Raw genomic sequence first — 24,285 nt, 5'->3', positions numbered from 1 at the left:
TTCTATAGCGCGGAAGATAGCAAGAGCGGTATCCTGCAAGTCTTCAGGGCCTGTAGCCTCAGGTAAGCCCCGGAGTCGCAGGTTGTTCCTGCGATTCCTATCCTCTATTTCCTCCAAGTGGAGTTGTTGTGCCACCAGAGTCTCTGCGTGTGCCTCCTGGAGTCTATCCACCGCCGCTACACGTTGTTCAAAAGCAGCCAGAGAGGTCTCCCCCGCCTCCACCCTAGAATTAAGCGCCGATACGTCTGCCTTAACTGCCGCCATCTCTTTGCGGTGAGCCGCCTCCACAGTCCCTATCAGAGCGGTTATGTCCGCCTTCGTCGGCAACGCTTGGAGCAGCATACGCAGTTCAGCGTCCACTCCGCCTGTCGGCACGGCAGCCCGCCTCAGTTCGTCGTCCATGGGGTGGAGGTCCGGCGGAAATTCCCGATAGCCATCTGCTGGTGTATGCTCTGTATGCGAGAGTGGTGCTGGACCTGGGGACACGCTCTCCTCCTCCGTGCGAGTCGCCGCCATCTTGGCCTCCGGGGATAGAAATTGCTGGCGGTGAAATAACCGGCTAAGCTCTCCGGAGGTCGGGTTTGAGGCGCCGATTTGAACAGTTTGTTGTTCCGCTTGGCTCCCTTCTTCTTAGCGGAGTGCATAGTGCTCTGTAAGGCACTGAAATGGTCGGGGTGGTCGAGAGGCGACCGGGCGCTCCAAAAAGAAAGTGCCCCCTACTCAGCCATCTCTAGTCCACCTGTCCGGTAGAACTGCAGGACCCTCAGCCGTGGTGGTAGGCCGGAACGGCCGCGGAGCACGATCTCGGGTGGCGGCCGCAGGAAACACCGGGGATCCGTAGGCCTTAGTAGGCCTCACTGGGCCGGAACCGGCCGCGGCCTCCCCGAGCGCCCCAGAGTCCAGGGAACGCCACCGGAGGGATCCTGGCAGGAGGGTGGACAACGTGGGGGGACCGATGGAGGTCTCTCACCTCTGCAGGCAGCAGGGCCAAGGCTTTTCCGGGAGGCCTCGGGGCAGAAAGATGGCGGCGGCCGGCGGACGGCAATGCGGCGGATCCGCGGAGTCCACGGGCCGCTGAGCACTGCAATATAGGCCCGGGACACCGCTGCGGGCTCCAACTAGCCGGCGGAGGTGGCTTGAGCAGGGATTGGGCACCGGATCGTGTGGATGGCGACGGATAGCTCCGCAGGTATCAGGAGCTTACAATCTAACATCCGTCGCCATTCGTGTCAGGCCACGCCCCCAAAAGAACACGCCCAACCCTCTTGACAAACGCCAAGATGGTCGCCTTGAGAAAAAAGCAAAAAAACAGGTCAAAGCCAACAACATAAAAAGAAGCCTATGGCACCTGGTATTCCCAGGCGGTCTCCCATCCAGGTACTAACCAGGCCTGACACTGCTTAGCCTCTGAAATCAGACGAGATCGGGAGCTTTCAGGGTGATGTGGCCGTAAGCGTTCTCTTCAAGACACGCCCAACCCTCTTCAAAAACGCCAAGATGGTCGCCTTGAGAAACAAACGAAAAAAACAGGTCAAAGCCAACAACATAAAAAGAAGCCTATGGGCTTACAGCGGACCTTAAAAGATGGGACCCACTAGCTCTGACATGGTTCGGACGCTGTAATGTGTTGAAGATGAACGCGATGCCACGACTTCTGTATCTACTACAAGCCTTACCTATCAAAATACCCCAGACTTTCTTTCATGTGGTTCGCTCAATCTTTATCAAGTTCCTCTGGCGTGGCAAACATACGCGTATTGGTAGGGCAATGCTATTGCGACCGAAATTGCGGGGAGGTATTGGCTTCCCGGAGCCTGCTCTATATTACACAGCGACGCACATGACACGGGTGGTTGACTGGTGCCGACATGGGGAACTGACGCTATGGGTCAAGCTAGAGCAGGAGATGGCGCGGGTTCCACTGGCTGGTCTGCCTTGGGCGGGGAGGCCATTGGAGTCCTGTGTGACTACTCACCCGTTAATTTGCCCCTCGCTCGCCGAGATGGATCGTTTTTTTCACCTTTCCCACCTGACTAACTTCCCTTCTCCTATGACCCCAATTATTGGACATCCTAGATTCCCTCTGGGCCTGTCTGACCAGGCCATTACCAGGCAAGCCCTGAAAGGGCTTCTGAGAGCAGCCCTATTTCTTGGACCCACGGGCTGGATTCCCACGGGGACCATACTGCTAGAGCAAGTACCTGTTGCAATGGATAGCTGGAGAGCTAGACAGCTCATCCATTTCCTCGGATCACTACCTAACCATTCGTTCTTCTCTAGACAATTCCACCCCTTCGAGAAACTTTGCCTGGATGATGGCCCAATTCGTGGTTCCCTCTCTAGGTCCTACCAAATCCTGACAGACGCACAATCCTCCACGGATCCGCCCTTCCTAGCTACATGGAAAAGGGACTTACAAACTACATTCTCCAAACCACAGAGGGACAGAATACTCTTTTTCGCCCATAAGACGTCACTCTGCAGTAAATATCAGGAGATCTCATATAAGGTGATCACACGCTGGTATCGTACACTGGCGGTGTTGGCCAAAATATTCCCCGGTCAATCTGACCGCTGCTGGCGCTGTGAGCAACAGGCTGGCACCATTCTCCACATTTTCTGGGAATGCCCTAAATTACAAACATTCTGGCAGCCTGTCCTGAGACTCATCCACAAGTTCACAGACATTTCCTTAGCCAATGATCCCACAGCAGTTCTTCTCAATCTAACTCCTATGTCGAGAAAGCGTTATCATAAGTCCTTACTTAAACATCTCCTCAATGCAGCTAGGGCCTGCATTCCAAGTCAGTGGAAACAGCAACTGCTCCAACGGTGACCCAGTGGTTCGCAAGGGTAAATGATATTGAACGAATGGAAGACCTGACTGCCACAATGAAGGATAAAATGGAGGAGCAGGGGAACAGATGGTTCTACTGGAACAGTTGTGCTTTTCGGAAGAATACCTCCGCGAGACATAGTAAGCTCATGGTGATCGTTGGAGATCGCTGTTCCAAACGTTGGACAGCTGATGAGCTGGTAAACCGAGGGCGTCTCTTGCTCCCAGGGAGGGGACCGCAGGGGACCCCACCCTATCCACTCTACCCACGACACCCCCTTACCCCTTCTTTTCCTTTTCTGCCATTTCCTTCCCCAATCTTCTCTTTCCCCTTCTCCCTCCTTTCAGTTCTACTATTTCCCTTCTTAACTCAAAAAAAGGGAAAAGAAAATGGTATGTTCCGACCTCATTTGACTACTACACAATACTCTTCCCCTATCTATGGATATCGAAACTCTTCGAGGGTAGCAGGGCTAGTATCAATAATATTTTAAGTGGTAGAGGATCCCAACGAGATGGAGCTTTAATCTCATCTTGATATGACCGCAAAGCTGTACACGTGCTATTCTCCTCGGACTTCTTACCATTGGCTCTGATATCCATGCAATATGATCGTTTGTTTGTAACTATTTGTATCACACATTCTTTGAAGTTGCCTTTGCATTGTATGTCGCATACTACAAAATAAAAAAATAAAAATAAAAATAAAAAAAGAAGCCTATGGCACCTGGTATTCCCAGGCTGTCTCCCATCCAGGTACTAACCAGGCCCATCGCTGCTTAGCCTCCGAGATCAGATGAGATTGGGCTCTTTCAGGGTGATTTGGCCGTAGGCACTCTCTTTGGGCACTCTGAAGCCTCTTGACAAAGGCCAAGATGGTCACCTTGGGAAACAAGCTAAAAAAAAAGGTCAAAGCCAACAACATAAAAAGAAGCCTACGGCATCCAGTATTCCCAGGCGATCATTAGCCTACCCTGATAAACTATGTGCTTTAAAGTGACGATTCCTCTTTTCGCCCACAGAGAAGGGTCTGGGATACTATTCAGGTGAGGGAGCATGGGGTTGCCCCATAGGGGCATATGTGGGGAGATGTGGTTGGGCTTTCCATAGCTCCTCCTTGTCTCCCGCCAGACCCTCACCGTGGTACGCATCAAGCCCGTCATGGAGGAGCTCGCCCTAAGCCCCCGAAATGGTAGGTTACTCAGAGCTGCATAGGAGCCAAGGATGGCTGCCTCCAGGGTGACCGCCGGGTTTTGTGTGGGCTGGGAGAACCACCACCGAATTGTGACCAAAACGGCCGCCCAGTAGTAGATCTGAAAGTTTGGGAGCGCCAGCCCCCCCCCCCCCCCCCGATAGTGGGAGATATAGTATCTGCTTAGCTACCCTGGGGGGTCTCCCAGCCCAGACAAAGGATATAAACAGACTCTCCAGTCTCTGGAAAAAAGTCCTGGGAATGTGGATGGGGGTATTACGAAAGAAGTAATTTTTTGTTAATTTTTAACAAATTGACTCTGCCCACTGGGGATAAAGGGAGAGATCGCCATGCCGCGCACCTAGCCCCTAATTGTGTCATGAGTGGCTGTATATTGTCCTCCAGATAGCTCTGAACTCTACCACTGACCTTAATCCCCAGGTATATAAAACTTTCCACTCATTTAAGCTGTGGATGAGGCATGCGAGGGGTCGAGGAGTGGAGTGGGAAAACAACCGGTTTGTCCCAATTGATGCGGATACCTGAGTACTGACCGAATCGATTAATCAGTTCCAGTGCAGTGCCCAAAGAAGACGACGCGTCCACTAAATAAAGCAGAGCATCATCTGCATACAAGGACAGCTTTTCCTCGATGGGCCCTACTTGTATCCCCTTTATCCCAGTATCCGCTCTCAGCAAAATAGCCAAGGGCTCCATCGCAAGGACAAATAAGGCTGGTCAGAGGGGGTGCCCCTGTCTCATACCCCGTGCCAGCTGAAACTGCCCGGAGAGACAGCCATTGGTACGGATTCTAGCAGAGGGGCTGTGGTACAGCATGCGGATCCAATTCTTAAATCCTGGGCCAAATCTGAATTGCGAGAGCGCCTCCCATAGGTAACCCCACTCAACAGAGTCGAAAGCCTTCTCCACGTCGAGCGAGGCCACTACACCCGTCTCCCCCCGGCCGCTATCTATGTGCGTGAGTAGGCGTCTGATATTAATGTCTGTGCCTCTGCCTGGCATAAAACCTGTTTGGTCACTATGGACAAGGGCCGTGATGACTAAGTTAGTCTGTTGGCCAGGATTTTGGCCAGTATTTTCGCGTCCACATTTAACAGTGATATAGGGCGGTATGACGAACACAAGGTGGGGTCTTTCCCCGGCTTGGGGATCACCACTATGATCGCCTCGCTCATGGTGTCGGGAAGTTTATCAATATGCGACGACGCAGAGAATAGATGGTGGAGTCTTTCAGAGAGCTCCGTAGCGTAGTGCTTATCGAATTCCGCCGGGATTCCGTCCGGTCCCGACATCTTACCCGCCTGCATAGATTTAAGCGCCTGGAGAATCTCCAGAACCGTGATAGGGGCGTCCAGCCTATTTCGGTACGTTTCCGTGAGGATTGGTATATCTATGTCGGCCAAGTAGGTCGTTAGTTCTTCCTTACTGTAATCCGACCTAGAGGTGTAGAGAGATGTATAAAACTCCGCAAAACAGTTATTAATCCCGTCTGGGGTGTGAAGCAACTGACCGGATTTGTCCCTGATATGTGAAATGCTCAACCCCCCTGCCTGTTCCCTGGAGAGCCAGGCCAGCATCCTCCCCGACCTCTCCCCCTGCTCAAAGATCCGCTGGGACTGAGCTAGCATTCTCTTCTGGGTGAGAGAGGTATGAAGATCAACAGCCTCTCTGGTCAGGATTTGCAGTTGCCAATAATGTTGGGGGTCCCGAGTGCGGACAAAAAGAGCCTCCGCGCAGACCGCCTCTCCCTCAGCTTTTTTTAGCTCTGCTCTACGTTCCCTGCGTATTTTGCCAATGATAGTCTGATAGTGCCCCCTCGTGGTAGCCTTAAAGGCATCCCAGACTACCGTGTCCCCAGCCGAACCTGCATTCTCCTCCCAATAGCTGTTCAATTCGGTCCTAAAATGAGCATCCACAGCGGCATCTGAGATCCAGAACCTGGAAAGCCTCCATAGTCTAACCGCTGGTCCCAGGGAAAGATCCAATGTCAGAAACAGAGGTGCATGGTCCGATATCCCCCTGGGCAATATTTGTATGTCTACGACCCTTGGGAGGACTGGGCTCCGCGCAAAGACCAAGTCAATGCGGGAGAATGTTTTATGGGTGGCAGAGTGACATGTAAATGCCCGAGACCCGGGGTGTCTCCACCTCCAGACATCCGTCGGGGCCATATGTGTCTGCCCAGGCAGCCAGCCCAGGTCCATGGTGTCCCCCCGGAGTCAGTCTGTCCATGTCTGGGTCAGGAACTAGATTAAAATCACCCAGGATAAGAGCATTATCAGAGGCAAACTCGGCCATCTTGCTAGTGATTTGGTTCAGCACCAGCAATGAGGCCGGCGGGGGTAAGTATAATCCCACAATGGTCCAGGTCATTGAGTAAATTGTCGCATGAATAATGACATACCTGCCGTCCGGGTCCAAGGCCAGATCCAGGAGCCGAAAGGGGAGGGACTTCAATACTAGGACACTTACCCCCCTGGCAAAACTAGAGTGGGTGGAGTGGTAATGGTACCCCACCCAGGGTTTTTTGAGGGAAAGAAGTCTACTGCCGATGAGGTGCGTTTCCTGGAGTACGCATATGTGTGGGTTATAACTTTGAAGAAATTGAAACACCAGGGATCGCTTAACCGGGGAGTTCAATCCCCTGGTGTTCCAGGATACAATGTTAAGTGTAGACATGGATTCTGGGGGCAGTGGAAGGATCAGGATCATTGTGGAACCCTGCTCCCGGATTGGACCGCTGGACCCGGGACATACATATCCGAGGACAATGCAACACTGAAATATCAATATTTTTAGTAAACAAGTACAACAAAACTAAACAGAGAACAAACAGATAACCCCAATAACCATACATGAAAAAAGAAAAAGGGAAACAAAAGTCCCTGGCCCCGTTAGGGGAACAGTCCCCACTCCCCACCCCACCCAACCCCCTTAAACTGAGGAGGGTATTCATCCCAAAGTGTATCAGCTCGCCTGCTGTAACTGGGGGTCCGTGCAGGAGGCAAGTTCCACCCCACCAGACATCCTGGGGGGGTTTAGGTAACCAAGTGAGCGGCTCACTAGGCGTGAGGCAACCGCCTGCTCTATGAAGGAGGCTGACAGGGACATGGATCTGGGAGGATAAAGAAAAATTGCAGTTTGTCCCATCAGTGAAAATGATCCAAAAAGGGGAAGAAGGAACATATGGTATGAGCCCCCATGCTCCAGGAGGGAGCAGGAAAGGGCAAAGAGGAGCGGCATGTCACAGCCTTCTCCCGACCGTATCTCAGGTCAGGGGTATCAACTTGAACTCCCGCTACCGGGGAGGTTGCTGCCAGCATTAAAGGTGAGCCCACCATCGGTGCAAACAGGGCACAACAGGTGCAACAAAGGCCGTGGGCATCCCAACAGTAGAATGGGTTGTAAACAATTCCGAAGAGGTAGTTAGTCGATCAGCGGGCTGGCGCCAGCGAATCAATCCAGGCGGATGCCTCTCCGGGGGTGTTAAAGAAGCGGGTCGTCTCTCCATCCGGGCCGGAAAAAGAACACTATAGCAGATGTAACGTGCTCTCAAAGCCGCTTTCACGTAATCAAAGGATTTCCTCGGGGCGTGGTCTCGGCATGTAGCGGTGAGGACGCACTGTCCCTGAGCTCCGGCGCTGACCCCGGTATTTTAGCACTTATTCGCCGCATGAACTACTCCACATGCCTGGGAACGATGGGTAGGAGAACCGGCAAGTCCCTGCCGAAGAAGGGCGCGCCCGAGGGATCGATCAAACGGTTCCTGGCGGAGCCTGATGAGGTGGGGGACATGGATGGCCTAGGCCGCTCTCTGCTTACCACAAACGCGGCCACAGGCCCCGCCCCCCGCAGGCCCCGCCCCCGCCCCCGCCCCAGGCCTGAATGCAGATCTCAATCCCCGGCCTCGTCAGCGGGTTCTGACGGGGAAGAGAGTGAGACAAGCCGATCGGAAGTGGCAGCGCTGGTGAGCGGACTTCCTACTAAGTCTGAACTGGCATCGATGCTCTTGGGGCTAGAGAAATCCATCAAGAGAGAAGTGTCCGCTGTCCGTTCGGATCTCGCGCAAGTTTTGGACCGCGTAGAGGAGACCGAGCAGAGGCTGGACAGGCATGCTACCGCCATTAGGTCTCTGCAAGCAACTACCCGCTCTCTCGCTATCGCTCATCGGTCTTCCCTCTATAAGATCGAGGACCAGAGAACCGTAACAGACGGAACAACATCCGGATCCAGGGGCTCCCGGAGGCGACCGGGGACGAGGACCTCCTCCCAATGGTAAGAGGCATCTTTAACGGCCTATTGGGGAATGCGGCTGACCATCCTTTGAAAATTGACCAAGTTCACAGGGCCCTCCGCCCTCGTAACCTGGCGGCGGAGACTCCGCGTGATGTGATCTGCAGAGTGCACTATTTTGAAGAGAAGGAACGCATCATGAAAAAACTCAAGGGGACCCCAGTCCTGGACTTTTATGGGGCGTCACTCTCTTTTTTTCCTGATTTGGCCAGGGAGACTCTGGAGAGACGCAGGGCCCTGCGTCCCCTAACTGAGAAACTGCGCTTGTCCTCCATCAACTACCGGTGGAGTTTCCCTGCCGCCCTGATCGCACACAGAGATGGGAAGACGGCGGTTCTGCGGTTCCCAGAAGATCTGGAAAAATTCTGCATGGATGTGAGCATATCCCCGCCGGATTTACCGGGTTGGCAGGAAGGCATCCCACCCCTACCGAATAATCCTGAGGAGCCATGGCAGAGAGTGTCCCGCAAGCAACGCGTCCCCTCTTTTAGCCCAGCTAATATGCATGCATAGATGGCACGTCTGATGGCGCTCTTCTGTCCAGTATTCCGCACTGATGGCGCGGCTTCCCTGGTCCCGCAAGTATAACAAGTTGTTTATGTTACCTTTCATTTTTATTTCTGTTTTGGTGTTTAACGTCATACTCTCTCAGCTGCCTACGGGGTGTCTAATTTAATGGGAACGAAGTGTTGGAGTGCCTACGGGTGGTCCTGCACCGGGGACACTTGGGACATGCCTCTGACTGTCTCTACCTCATGACACTTGGATCCCCTATTGTGAACGTTGTTGGCTGGTGTTCTCGGTTCTTGTGTTTCCCTAAGTGTACATGAACTCTGTGCTATTTCTTTCATTTATGTGTTATTATATAATTTGTAATTTGGGGTTGGAGCCGGAGCTGCCTGGCCACATGTGTTTTCCCTCCGGGGGGTGTTGGGCGGATCTTGGCCCCCGGGCTCCGGCCGTTTCGATGGCTGGGGCTCCGGGGGGGGGGGTGGCCCGGTCAATTGCTCCTTTACTGCACTGCAATCTGCTGTGTGCGCATGCCGCGGTAGACCCAATTGGGTCTGGGTTGTGTGTGCTGCAGGGGTTGCAGGTCATAACCTGTAATACTTACCTTCTCACTACTCTCCTTCTCTTTCCTCTCCTTTTCACACTTTTTCTTTCATCCCCCTGCCCTTTACTTCCCCTGCCTCTGGTCCTGTTTCCTGGTAACGGGCTGTATTTGGAGTTCTCTGACGGATCCCCATGGCCGCGGTGGAATTGTTATCGTTAAACGTGAGGGGCCTCCATGCCCCTGGTAAACGTCATAGCCTATACCGGGAACTGGGTCGCCTGCGGGGGGACATTGTCTTCTTGCAAGAGACCCATCTTACCCACACCACTTCGGTGAAATTATTCTCCCCGCAATACCCAGTCTGGTATTATAGTCTCTCTGATGTGCATAAGCCAAAGGGTGTGGCCATTGGGTTCCGTGGAGGTACCCCTTTTAACATGCTAGAGATGTTGAGTGACCCTCACGGACGCTTTCTGTTCCTCAGGGGCAGCCTGGTCGGGATGCCATGTACGTTGTCGACCCTCTATGCTCCTAATCGAGATCAGGCCACTTTTATTGCCACTACGCTTGCGAAATTGAGGGACTTTGCTAGTGGATGTGTTATCCTGGCTGGAGACTTTAATGTCCCCTTGGAACCAGTGTTTGATACGTCCGTGGGCAGGTCTTCGGTTCCTCGTAAGCGTCTTGCATACATTCGTAAACGCTTGTGTGACACCCAGTTAATGGACACATGGAGGATAATGCATCCGCGAGCAAGAGACTATACGTATTACTCGAGCGCCCACCAATCCTATTCCAGGATTGATTTTTTTTTCTTGATCACCACCACCTTTCCCTATTGACAAATTCATTAATTGCTTCATCAACCATATCTGATCATGCCCCCATTTTGCTTACCATTAATATCTCTTTGTTGCCCCGAAAACCAGCCAATTGGAAATTAAATGAGAACCTTATTAGTGAGGAGGCAGACAAAATACACATGCAAGAGGAACTAAATCAGTATTTCAAAGATAATACCCACCCAGACATTTCCCCAGGAGTACTGTGGGAAGCCCATAAGGCCCATATGCAAGGTAAATTCATGAAGTTGGGCTCCAGAAGGAAAAAGGAATTTGAGCAGCAACAATCTAAACTATTGTTAGAAATTAGCGCCCTTGAGTCAAAACACAAGGCCAGTCTCGCTCAAGCCACACTACATAACCTAACAATGAAGAGGGAGGAGTTGAAGGCCATGTACCATGAGCAATGGAAACGGGAAGCCCGTAGGGTGTCACAAAAATTCCATGAATGGGGTAATAAACCGGGGAGGCTTTTGGCTCGTTCCCTACAACAGGCAAAAACCAGGGCTTTCATTGATAAAATTAAGACAGCTTCTGACGCTCTCACGCATGAGACCACAACTATAGCCAAGGAATTTCATGCTTATTAAAAACGCCTATACCATGTCCCTCACGCTGTGCCGGACTTGGTGGTTAGGAGAACTCTGATCCAAGAATATCTACAGCAGGCCAACTTGCCCAAACTGAACTCTGACGCCCTCGCCTCATTGGACGGAGAGTTTTCTGTCCAGGAGTTCAAAGTAGCACTGAAGGCTATGGCGAGTGGCAAGGCCCCTGGACCGGATGGCTTTACGGCCTTTTACTATAAGGCCTTTGCGGAGACCCTGCTGCCGCGCCTCACCTCTTATGCTAACACGATCTCACAGGGGGGGACACCCCGTCCAGAGACGCTGCGTGCACATATCTCGGTGATTCCTAAGTCAGGGAAGGACCCTAGTTTATGCGGGAGTTATTGACCTATATCTCTCTTGAATCTAGACGCTAAACTGTATGCCAAAGGTATAGCAAACAGGCTTCTACCCCTACTTCCACGCTGGGTTTCCAGTGATCAGACTGGGTTTATCCCGGGTAGGGAGGCATGCGACAATGCTCTCCGCACCCTGTCCCTGATGGCTTGTGCTAGGGGGTCCGCCCAGCCCACCCTGTTACTTTCTACAGACGCGGAAAAGGCGTTTGACAGGGTGGACTGGGAGTATCTCATGGCGACCCCGTCTCACTTGGGAATCAGCCAAACGTTTCTATCTCACATTTCAGCACTATACCATTCCCCTACAGCTCAAATTCGTGTTAATGGTACCCTAAGTGAATCATTTACACTCTATAATGGTACACGTCAGGGCTGCCCCCTCTCGCTCTATCCCTGGAACCCTTCCTCTCTACAGTTAGACACAATCCAAACATCCATGGGATCACTGTTGGTGATCGAGAACACAAATACGCTGCTTATGCGGATGATATTCTGTTCTACATACAACAACCCCTGATTTCCCTTCCCAATCTGATGTCTGCCTTCTCACAATTCGGTCTCATATCTAATTTTAAAATGAACATGTCCAAATCGGAGATTCTTAACGTCTCTATCCCCGGGGAAACTGTGGTTCATCTTAGAGACTCCTTCCCTTTTAGCTGGCAAACACACAAAATGAAATATTTAGGCATCTACCTCACACCTAAACCCCAGACTCTATTTCGCGTTAACTATATACCCCTTCTTAATGCAATTCGAATGGACTTACAAAGATGGTCCCAAGTCGCACATTCGTGGTTAGGGAAAATTAGTGTGATTAAGATGAATATCCTACCCCGGATTCTGTTTTTATTCCAGATGATTCCAGTGGGTATTCCAGCTAGTTTCTTAACACTCATAGATTCACTGATCTGCAGATATGTTTGGAACAGAAAGCGTCCGAGACTGTCCCAAGGCCTTCTAACCAGACCTAAACGGCTGGGGGGCCTGGCTTTACCTAACGTGAAACTTTACTTTTTAGCCGTTGTTTTCAACAGGATATCAGACTGGAAATATCACAAACATTCTAAACTATGGGTTGCCCTTGAATTGGCGCTCAGTGGCACGGACCTCTACACCCAAGTGTGGATTCCCAGGAAACATAGGTCGTTAGCACCTAGCTCCTCTCCTCTCACCTATTCTACTCTACAGATCTGGGACTCGATATGTAAACAGCACAAGTGGTTATATCACTCTCCCATTATGCCTCTGACGGGTCATAATTACTTCCCACCAGGAAACATTGACCCCAGAATTCATTCCTGGAATCTGAGTAATACACCCCTGCTACACCACGTCGCCAACCAGGATGGCATTGTGCCTTTATCTCAACTAATTCCTCCCTCACGGGCAACGCCCATGGATCACTGGACCTACCATCAATTGGCTGCCTTTGTACACTCCCTGCTGAAACCATTGCGCTCACTGGCTGATTTAACACCGATTGAATCGGCCTTCATGGAGGACCAGCCCGTGGAGAGGCCTTTACCGCCCAGAGCCCGTTTGCAATTGCTTGCCAGACCAAAGGACAAGGGGGGTCTGGGTCTCCCAGATCTGAGACAATACTACAGAGCGACTCTGCTAGTGAGAGTCGTTGATTGGCATTGTAATGTCCCACACAAGCAGTGGGTGGAGATGGAGATTGAGGATGGATCCATTCCCCTATTGACCTCCTGTCCTCCCTACCAAAAGACCTCAGAAATCACCCTGTAGTGGGAGCTACATTGGCTGTTGTGCGGAGGTTGTTCCGCTGCACACATATTGCTCCCCTGCCGTCACCAATGACTCCGGTTATAGGTAATCCAGACTTCCCACCGGGATTTACCAACAAGAAACTGCGACAGTTGACAGTGGTGGGGAAACAGCGTCTGGGAAAGGTGTGGCCCTCGGGAGGGCTCCCGACCACGCAAAATGTCGCCGAGCTTTCTGACCCTCCGCTTGACTTGTTTAGTGCTTATCAACTTCGTCACTTTCTTCTGGCCATACAAAGGGCCCCCTACACTCCTAGAGTCCTGACATCCTATGAATCCATCTGTCACAAAAGGGAACCTGTGCGACACACCCTCTCCCTCCTGTACAACCTATTGAGTAGTCAGGAGGAGCAGTCGACCCCACCATTTATCCACAAATGGGAGAGGGACTTAAGCATCACATTTACCCCACAACAAATAGGGAAGATCCTGACCTTAGTACATAAAGCTTCCATCGCAAACCAATATCAAGAATCAGGATACAAGATAGTCTCATGCTGGTATAGAGTCCCATACCTTCTGATTAAAATGAATAGCTCGATCCCGGATGTTTGTTGGAGGTGCAATTCAGATACGGGGACCATGGGACACCTTTTCTGGGCATGCCCGGCCTTGAGGAACTTTTCGGTTCCCAGCAGCATGCCTTCTACACTTGACCGAACAGCCTGTTCGAAAATACAAAATAACCCTCACGATGCAACTCCTGAACGCCGCCCGGGCCTGCAGTCCCGCACTGTGGAGGCAGCCTCAGCCCCCATCCAAGGTGCTGTGGTATTTCAAAGTCAATCATATTCTCCGGATGGAAGAATTGACCGCCACCCTTCACAACACTGAAGAGGCATTTAGTGTTACATGGAGGCCCTGGAGGTATTTTACTGGTACTCGAGACTACATTCGGGAGGTGAGCAGTGCCCCTGTCCCAGAAAATGACTGAACATCTAACGTTTACCTACGTAGGCCATGTCTGCCCTGGGTGGCATTCCCCCCCCCTCCCTTTTTGTCTTTATTTTTCTTTTTTTCCCCGCCGCCACCACTCTCTCTCTCCGTCTTTGCACTCTCTTCTCCCCCCGTCCTCCCTTTTGACTATGCCTTGTCTCCTTACTAGCCTTCGAGGCCCAGAAGAACCCCAGGGTTCTGGACACGACCGGCCCATCTTTTACTCTGCTTCACATAGGTCATGATAAGCTGGCTCGCTGTGGTCCCAGTTGTTCTCCATGATTACATTTGTCCGAACGGAGCTGCACTAGTTATACTGTACTACATGTCGGAGGTGGAGTTTCTCTCTTTTCTGCATGAAACTGTAGGACTCCCCTCTGAGAACCCAGAGTTATTTGGCTGCCTATTTTTTGTTACCATGTAATTGTGACCCTGGGTCATGCTGTATGGCTGACTGTTATATTTATGTTGTTCTACTTATACTTAATAAAAGAATAAAAAAAAAAAAAAAAAATAAGTCAATGCCAACAACTTAAAACTAAAGCCTATGGCATCGAGAAATCCCAGGCGGTCTCCCATCCAGGTACTAACCAAGTCCCAACCCTGCTTAGCCTCTGAGATCAAATGAGATTGGGCTCTTTCAGGGTGATGCGGCCATAGTAGATTTTTTCAGGCACGCTCAACCCTCTTGACAAACGCCAAGATGGTCACCTTGGGAAACAAACAAAAAAAACAAGTCAACGCCAACAACATAAAAAAAAGCCTGCAGCATCTGGAAAACCCAGGCGGTCTCCCATCCAGGTACAAACCAGGCCCAACCCTGCTTAGCTTCTGAGATCAAACGAGATTGGGCGCTTTCAGGGTGTTGTTCCCATAGGCAATTTCTTTGTGCACTCTCAACCCTCTTGACAAATGCCAAGATGATCACCTTGGGAAACAAGCGGAAAAAAAACATGTCAACGCCAACAGTTACTAATCAATCCCGACAATGCTTAGCCTCCGAGATCAGACAAGATCAGGCACTTTCAAGGTGATGGAGCCATAGGCGATCTCTGCGGGCACTCTCAACCATCTTGACAAACGCCAACATGGTCATCTTTGGAAACAAGCGAAAAAAACCAAGTCATTGCCAACATTGGAGGCTAACAGGGTTGGGCAATCAGTTTCCTTGCCTGAAATAGGCATCTCAGAACTGCCATCTGGCTGCTTCCCGGGTTTCCGACTCCTTCAACTAATCCCAGGAGACAATACTTCACCTCCATCCTGGTGGAGGTTCCAAACACCCGATCAATGGTTCCTGTCACCTCCGTCCAGTAGCGGATCAACTTCGGGCATCTCCAAAACATGTGCATCATGTATCCCCCCATGTTCCCGCACCGGGGGCAACTTGCGTCCTGCCGTTTGGCCAAATTGAAAAAGTTTACGAGGAGCATAATAGGTTCTATATAATAAGAACAGATGTGACATCCTCTGTGAGGAGAGCCACAATTCACCACAGGCAGGATTCCTGTGGCCAATTATAGCTCAGGGGGGTTTAGTACACACCCCACACTATATAAGGCCGCCAGCGCGGCGGCCTTGCATAGTGTGTTGCGGTGGTCAGGGAAAGAGGACGATAGGCAGGGACAGTGTCTTTACTGCTTGGGAACCTAGCACTATTACAGTGGGTGTTATGTGCCTCCTGCACAGTACACACCTGAAGCTTCCCTTTATTACTGGTGTTCAATTTCTGCAATACACGCATCTGCAGTGCAGAAGTTAGAGTGGGTGTTGTGTGCCTCCTACACGGTATACACCTTATTGCTGGTGTTCTGTTTCTGTAATACAGGAACCTAGCACTGTACCTAGGGTGTACAGAGAAGCTGGTATATATAGAAGACTACAGCATACAGAAGAGATGCTAGAGTAAACAGTGAGGCTGGGGTATACAGAGAGGCTAGTTTAAAGAGAGGCTAATATATACAAAGATGTTAGTGTATATAGAGAGGTTAGAGTGTATACAGAAAGGACAGTGCATATAGAGAAACTAGTGTATACAGAAGACAGGCTTGGGTATACATCAAAGCTGACAGTGTATACAGAAGACTGGGTAGTGCATACAGATAGTCTAGTGGGTAAAGAAGACAGGCTGGTGTATTCTAGCTAGTTTTTACAGTCTAGTGTATACAGAAGACAGGCTGTGGTATACAGAGAGTTTAGTGTATTCAGAGAGTCTAGTGTATACAGACGGCGAGTGTATACATAAGACTGGCTAGTTTACACAGTGTTGACAGAGATGCAAGGGTGTACAGAAAAGCTAGTATATATAGAAGACTACAGAATACAGAAGAAAGGCTAGTGAATACAGAATACAGACTCGTGTATGCAGATAAGCTTGAGTATACAGAGATGCTAGAGTAAACAGTGAGGCTGGGGTACACAGAGAGGCTAGTTTAAAGAGAGGCTAGTATATACAAAGATGTTAGTGTATATAGAGAGGTTAGTGTATAGAGAGAGTCGAGTGTATACAGATAGGACAGTGCATATAGAGAGACTAGTGTATACAGAAGACAGGCTTGGGTATACATCCAAGCTGACAGTGTATACAGAAGACTGGGTAGTGTATACAGAGAGTCTAGTGGGTACAGAAGACAGGCTGGTGTATTCTAGCTAGTTTTTACAGTCTAGTCTATACAGAAGACAGGCTGTGGTATACAGAGGGTTTAGTGTATTCAGAGAGTCTAGTGTTTACAGACGGCGAGTGTATACATAAGACTGGCTAGTTTACACAGTGTTGACAGAGATGCAAGGGTGTACAGAAAAGCTAGTATATATAGAAGACTACAGCATACAGAAGAAAGGCTAGTGAATACAGAATACAGACTCGTGTATGCAGATAAGCTTGAGTATACAGAGATGCTAGAGTAAACAGTGAGGCTGGGGTACACAGAGAGGCTAGTGTAAAGAGAGGCTAGTATATAAAAAGATGTTAGTGTATATAGAGAGGTTAGTGTATAGAGAGAGTCGAGTGTATACAGAAAGGACAGTGCATATAGAGAAACTAGTGTATACAGAAGACAGGCTTAGGTATACATCAAAGCTGACAGTGTATACAGAAGACTGGGTAGTGCATACAGATAGTCTAGTGGACACTACAGAAGACAGGCTGTGTTACTCAGAGATTTAGTGTATTCAGAGAGTCTAGTGTATACAGTTGGCGAGTGTATACATAAGACTGGCTAGTTTACACAGTGTTTACAGAGATGCAAAGGTTTACAGAGAAGCTAGTATATATAGAAGACTACAGCATACAGAAGAAAGGCTAGTGAATACAGAATAAAGGCTGGCTTTTGCGGAGAGGCTAGTTTTTTCAGAACACTATCTAGGGTATACAGAGAGGCTAGATTATACAGAGAGGCTAGTGCATAGAGTGAAGCTATTGTATATAAAAGCCTGGTTAGTGTATACAGAGAAGCTAGTGTGTACAGAAGAAAGGCTAGACAGGCTATAAAGAGAGATAAGTGTTTACAGAAGACAGTTTGGGGTATACAGAGATGCTAGTTTTTACAGAGAGACTAATGTATACAGAAGAGAGGCTAGGGCATACAGAAGACGGGCTAGTGTATTCAGACCTAGGCAAGTGTCTATCGAAGACAGGCTATTGTATGCAGAAGACCGGCTAGTGTAAACATGCTGTTGTATATAGAGAGGCTAGTGAATTTAGAGGGTAGGCTAAGTGATAACAGAAGACAATCTGGGCTATACAGAGACATTTCATCATTTCATCTAGCTCACATCTCTAATGGAGTTTGTCTCATTGCCATGTTATGTCTTTTCATTCTTATGCTAAATATAGATTATACTCACTACACGATTTTAATCATCCACATCAAGCATGCAATAAAACTATCATACATCAAAATGAATCATGTACTCTTTTGCTCTATTTTGCATATTTGTAATTCTCCACATCAACTGTCACATTGAGTATGTGACAGTCCTGACACACCATCCTGACTTATTTTGCTTTATTTCTTTTTACTACCTCAAAATCCGGTTAAAATTATTCACTTCGATGAGTTATACCGCTAATTGTACGGTAATGCAAAATGTTCACAAAACCATTCATTTGCTACTAGACATGCTGCACATACTAAGAGTAATGTAACTATCGCTCGCTAACGATGTAAACCGTTTTATTGCTTTTCTGACATTAACCGAGTATCTCTGACATTAACTGAGTATCTCTCTGCACTATGATCTTAATAATAATAATAATAGGATTGTGTAATGCAAAGATTAACTAGTCTAATATAAGCTTTCTCATTGGTACCTGCATATCCTTTAAATTTAGACTAACGCAACTATTTCTCTGCCATTTTCAAGCTAAACTTTCAATCTCTTACCGTTGAACAGCGATACTTCCTCCCTGCAATATTATGCCATTTAAATGTCCTATTTGTCGCCTATATTATACAACTCTCTGAAAAGCATATATGTAGACAATTAAACTAGTCTTACATCTTAATAAAACAGTTTTTTTGCTCAACCAGTATCTCAGAACATAAGCAAATAAACGTTTCCACTGTTTGACTCTTTTTCTGTATTACTTATTTTTCTCCACCTTAACTGTCACAGTTAAAACACAGTGACAAAACATTTCTTTTTACCGCAGCAAAATGTAAGAAAAGCAGTGTAAGCCGTCTTTCTGCCATATGCTTCAGAAAATTAATGTACCGCTTTTAAATCCATATCAATTCCACAGAACCGTGAACCGTCTTACAATTTTAACATTTATTGATAGCAATTACTGATATTACATTATGACTATACCAGTGGGAAATTAATCATCAGCTCAGAGTTATTTAATTTGCAACCATCGAATCTCATTGCTATTCCGACATTCTGCCTTAATGAGGATATTACTTTGCAACTATCACTTGATCCCTTTTGTGTATTCACTTTATCTCGACCTATATATACTGCTTCAATATTTTCCTAATTTGTTTTGCTATAGTTATTATTATTATATTATAGAGATAACTATCTCTAAATCATTGTAAACCTAACCATAGTTATAATGTCTACAGCTAATTTTACGTTAAAGCAAAATTCACACAAAACCATGTCTTTAAAACCTTTACACATTAAGGGTAATGCAACCATCTCTCGCTACCTCTATGCAATAGGATTCTCTTTCCAGTGGAATCGAAAAACAGTCAGTGAAAGCCATCTTCGTGCGTAACAAAATTAATGGAACTATTTACACGTTGGAATTTTCAAGCTACGTCAATTTACTCTGTAATAATGTAAACCCTTTAGCTGCTTAGCTCACACTTTGCTGTATGTAGCCGCGTTAACTGTATTAATGGCTACATGTAAATAACCAATGGAGATTGACATTTTATGTCTATCTCACATCTCTAATGCAATTTGTCTCTTTGTCATGTCATACTTTGCAAGTTATTATACTTTCTCATCCTTAAAGACACGTAATGATCCTGAAGAACGATAAAAACCTAGTCAGGTCGTTGCTGATATTTCATGATTACAGCAATCATCTCATCTAATTGCTATTCCGACATTCTGCCCTGGTATTATTTTGCAACGCTCTATTGAACAATGTAAAGGTAAGCTAGATATTTTGTGTATTTCCACTTAAACTCGACTTGTATATACTGTCTCAATATTATCCGTTCTAATTTTGCTAAATTAGATTGTAGAGTTTGCTATGTCTAAATCCAGGTTACCTACTCACCTTAATCACGTATACGGCTAATTTTAGGATAATACAAAATCATCTTATTGCTTCTTTACACGCTGCACATATTAAGAGTAATGCAATGCTACCGTGTACAGTTTAATTGCTCTTCTCACATTTAGCTGGTATCTCTCTGCTATAGGAAACTGAATTTGTACTACAACGATCACTCATCTAATATCAGTCCACTCAGTGCTAACGGGATAACTTTTACATTTAGAGTAATGAAATGATTTCTCAGTCATTTTGAAGCTACTGCAACTAACGCTTCCGATCTCTTTTCAACTGCAATACTTAATCTTTGCTATTGCAGAATATTTAGCTGCTTAGCTCATACTTTGCTGTACGTAGCCGTGTTAACAGTATTAATACCTGCAAGTAACCAATGGGGATTGACATTTCATCTCTAATTCATTTTCACATTTCTAATGCAGTTTGTCTTTTTGCCATGTCATCCTCTGCCAGTTATTATCTTTTCTCATCCTTATGCTATATTTGGGGTATATTCACTACATGATTAAAGACACGTAATGATTGACACACGTCGTTGCTGTTATTTCGTGTATTTCCACTTAAACCCAACCTGTATATACTGTCTCAATATTAATCGGAGTTATTTTGCTATATTTATTATTAGAATAAACAGATTACTATCTCTAAATCCTGGTAAACCAACTCACACAAAACCATCTTATTTCTACCTTACACGCAGCACATATTAAGATATTAACATTTAGCCGGTATCTCTCTGCAATAGTAAACGAAATGTGTAGATCACTCATCTAATATCGTCTTCTCAGCGCTACCGCAACAACTTTTAAATTTAGAGTAATGCAACGATTTCTCAGTTTTATGAAGCTACTACAACTAACGCTTTGGTTTTCTTTCCTGTTAAATTACGCTCTGCAATATTAAGCAATGTAAAATTGGTCTCTTAACAATGCTATGTATAATAATACAAAACTTTCAAAAGCAATATCGTCTCACTGTAATACTTACACTCTGCATAATAAATATGAATAATGCGAATAATGCTAATAATAAAGTCGCCTAAAACTCGGCTATAATTAGAGAATATATTTATCAAAATAAACCATGTACTGCCAAACCAATAACGGCCAATTACTTAACGTCTATCAGTCAATGACTTAACAAAATACACTTAGCACTCTTTTGCTCTATTTTGTATATTTGTAGTTCTCCACATTAACTGTCACATTGATATCACCACTGACAACACACCACTTTTTAAAAGCACCAAAATATGAAAAAAGCACTGTAACTCTTTACATGTTTCAGAAGCAAAAAATAAAGTCCTGTCTTCTTTACACGCTAGCCTTTCTGTATACATTAATCTCTCTGTGTACACCAGCCACTCTATATAGACTAGCCTCTCTGTCTTCTGTATACACGTGCCCGTAATCTATATTCACTAGCCTGCCTTCTTTTTACAATAATCTCGGTGTCCCATTCTCTTGGCATACACTAGCCTCACTGAATTCCCCAGACTATCTTCTGTATACACAAGCCTATCTGTAAAAAAATAGCCTGCCTTTTTTACTCATTAGCCTCTCTGTATAAACTAGCCAGTCTTCTGCATACTCTAGCCTCTCTGTGTAACACAGTCTAACTTTGGCTTCCCTAGCCTCCATCTCTGCATACGCAGGACCTTCCTCTGTATAATCTAGCCTATCTGTATACACTAGCCTGTCTTTTGTACAAATTAGCCTCTCTGTAGCCGGTCTTCTGTATACACGAGCCTCACTGTCTACTCTTGGTTGTCTTTTGTATACACTAGCATCTCTTTATACATTATCTCTCTGTATACCCAAGCCTCTCTGTATACACTAGTCCGCCTGTATACACTAGCAAGTCTGCATACACTAGCCTCTCTTAGTAACCCATCCTCTCTCTCTGTATACCCTAGCCTCCATCTCTGCATACCCAGGACGTTCTTCTCTATAATCTAGCCTATCTGTATACACTAGCCGGTCTTCTGTAGACATTAGCCTCCCTGTATAAACTTGCTGGTCTACTGTATACACTAGTCCGTCTGTATACACTAGCAAGTCTGCATACACTAGCCTCTCTGTGTAACCCAGCCTCTCTCTCTGTATACCCAGGACGTTCTTCTGTATAATCTAGCCTATCTGTATGAACTAGCCTGTCTTTTGTACACATTAGCCTCTCTGTATAAACTAGCCGGTCCTCTGTATACACTGGTCCGTCTGTATACACTAGCAAGTCTGTGTAACCAAGCCTCTCTGTGTAACCCAGCCTCTCTCTCTGTATACCCAGGACGTTCTTCTGTATAATCTAGCCTATCTGTATGAACTAGCCTGTCTTTTGTACACATTAGCCTCTCTGTATAAACTAGCCGGTCCTCTGTATACACTGGTCCGTCTGTATACACTAGCAAGTCTGTGTAACCAAGCCTCTCTGTGTAACCCAGCCTCTCTCTCTCTAGCCTACATCTCTGCATACCCAGGACATTCTTCTGTATAATCTAGCCTATCTGTATAAACTAGCCTGTCATTTGTACACATTAGCCTCTCTGTATAAACCAGCTGATATTCTGTATACACTAGTCCGTCTGTATACCCTAGCACGTCTGCATACTCTAGCCTCTCTGTGTAACACAGTCTCTCTCTCTCTGTATACCCCAGCCTCCATCTCGGCAACCCAGGACGTTCTTCTGTATAATCTAGCCTATCTATATACACTAGCCTGTGTTTTGTACACTTTAGCCTCTCTGTATAAACTAGCCGGTCTTCTGCATACACGAGTCTCTCTGTATACCCTTGGATGTCTTTTGTATACACTAGCTGCTCTTTATACATTAGCTCTTTGTATACCCAAGCCTCCTTGTATACACTAGTCCGTGTGTATACACTAGCAAGTCTGCATACACCAGCCTCTCTCTCTGTATACCCTAGCCTCCATCTCTGCATACCCAAGATGTTCTTCTCAATAATCTAGCCTATTTGTATACACTAGCCTGTCTTTTGCCCACATTAGCCTCTCTATATAAACTAGTTGGTCTTCTGTATACACTAGTCCGTCTGTATACACTAGCAAGTATGCATACTCTAGCCTCTCTCTCTGTATACCCTAGCCTCCATCTCTGCATACCCAGGACATTCTTCTGTATAATCTAGCCTATCTGTATACACTAGTGTATACAGACGGACTAGTGTATACAGAGGACCGGCTAGTTGATACAGACAGGCTAATGTGTACAAAAGACAGGCCAATGTATATAGATAGGCTAGATTATACAGAAGAACGTCCTGTGTATGCAGAGCGCTCAGCTTCAAGGGATGGCCATCGTGAGTAATATGAGGGACACTCCTCAACCCCGCCCCCACCTACCAGATCTGACTTTCATCTCCTTGCCCTCTCTGCCCTGGTCATCTGGTGGCAGTTTTATGCACTCCCTGGCCCCCACCCATTCATAATCCTTACCGACCTTTCCTTCCACTGCTCACAGGAACACACCGCTATCCTCGGTGGATCCTCCTGTGAGAACTGAAGACTTCTTGTACTGATGTGGCCTTTATACAAGAAACACATTTTAAAAATACTAGTCTCCCCTTTCTATGGTCGAGATCTTTCCCTAAGGTCTACCACTTTACTAACCCCTCCTCTAAGACCAAGGGAGTCTTCATTCTGATCTCTAGCAGGCTCCCCTGGGTTCTCCGGGATTCTCTGGTGGACCCTGGGGGCCGATATCTTTTTCTTAGGGGCCACATTGGAGAGCGCCTTTTTACATTTGCCACTGTGTACGCTCCCAATGATCACCAAGATACGTTCCTCAGAACTACCCTGCACAGATTATGTGACTTTCGGGAGGGCCAGTTGATATTAGGTGGGGACTTTAATGTCCCCTTTCGCCATCGGTTGAAACTTCTGCCTCTTGCTCCTCGCTCCTCATTTACTAAGTGTTTACTGAATGACCAATTAGTTGATGTCTGGCGTCTGCAACACTCTGGGGAAAGGGACAACTCTTTTTGCTCTTCCCCTCACAAATCATACTTGAGGATAGACTTCTTCTTGATTCCACATGACCAACTGCACTTGGTGAGCTCTTCCTCCATCGGCCATATTACTTGGTCTGACCACGCTCCTGTAGCCCTTACCTACACCCTCTCTAGGAACCCCTCACGTAGGTCTCTATTCTGGCACCTTAATGAGAGCCTCCTCCAGATACCGGAAGTTTTAGCAGATGGACCAGGGAATTGGACCTTTATTTCCAAGAAAACTAAACGCAGGACTGCGACCCGAGGATAATTTGGGAGGCTCACAAGTCAGTACTCCGCAGGGTACTTATCAGGCACGGGGCAGGCATCAAACGAACATGGAAGGAACAGCTTGCTAATCTGTTTCGTGAACTTGCCTCTGTGGAAGCCAAACATAAACATGCCCCCTCACGGACCTTAGAGATTGAATTGGGGACACTGCACCCAGATTGCTGACCTACTCCATTATAAAGCGAAAGCGACACTCCAGTTTTGTCGTAAATTGACGTAGGAGTCAGGGGACAAATGCAGAAAAATCTTAGCCAGGTCGGTAAAGGAGTTTAAATCTGCCTCTTACATACCCCAGTTGATAGAT

General features: G+C 47.2%; 2 pseudogenes; both read right to left on the bottom strand.

The window, feature by feature from the left end:
- Positions 1–1,336: 1,336 nt before the first annotated feature.
- LOC143947574 (5S ribosomal RNA) lies at positions 1,337–1,455 on the bottom strand (annotated as a pseudogene).
- Positions 1,456–3,551: 2,096 nt separating this feature from the next.
- On the bottom strand, positions 3,552–3,670 carry LOC143948073 (5S ribosomal RNA; annotated as a pseudogene).
- Between the last annotated feature and the right edge of the window lie 20,615 nt (positions 3,671–24,285).

The sequence above is a fragment of the Lithobates pipiens genome, unplaced genomic scaffold (genome assembly GCF_037356315.1).
Source record: "Lithobates pipiens isolate NorthernLeopardFrog02 unplaced genomic scaffold, aLitPip1_a1.2 Scaffold_30, whole genome shotgun sequence".
NCBI lineage: Eukaryota > Metazoa > Chordata > Amphibia > Anura > Ranidae > Lithobates > Lithobates pipiens.
The sequence above is the reverse complement of the archived record's forward strand: the minus strand, read 5'-3'. Positions and strand labels throughout refer to the sequence as shown.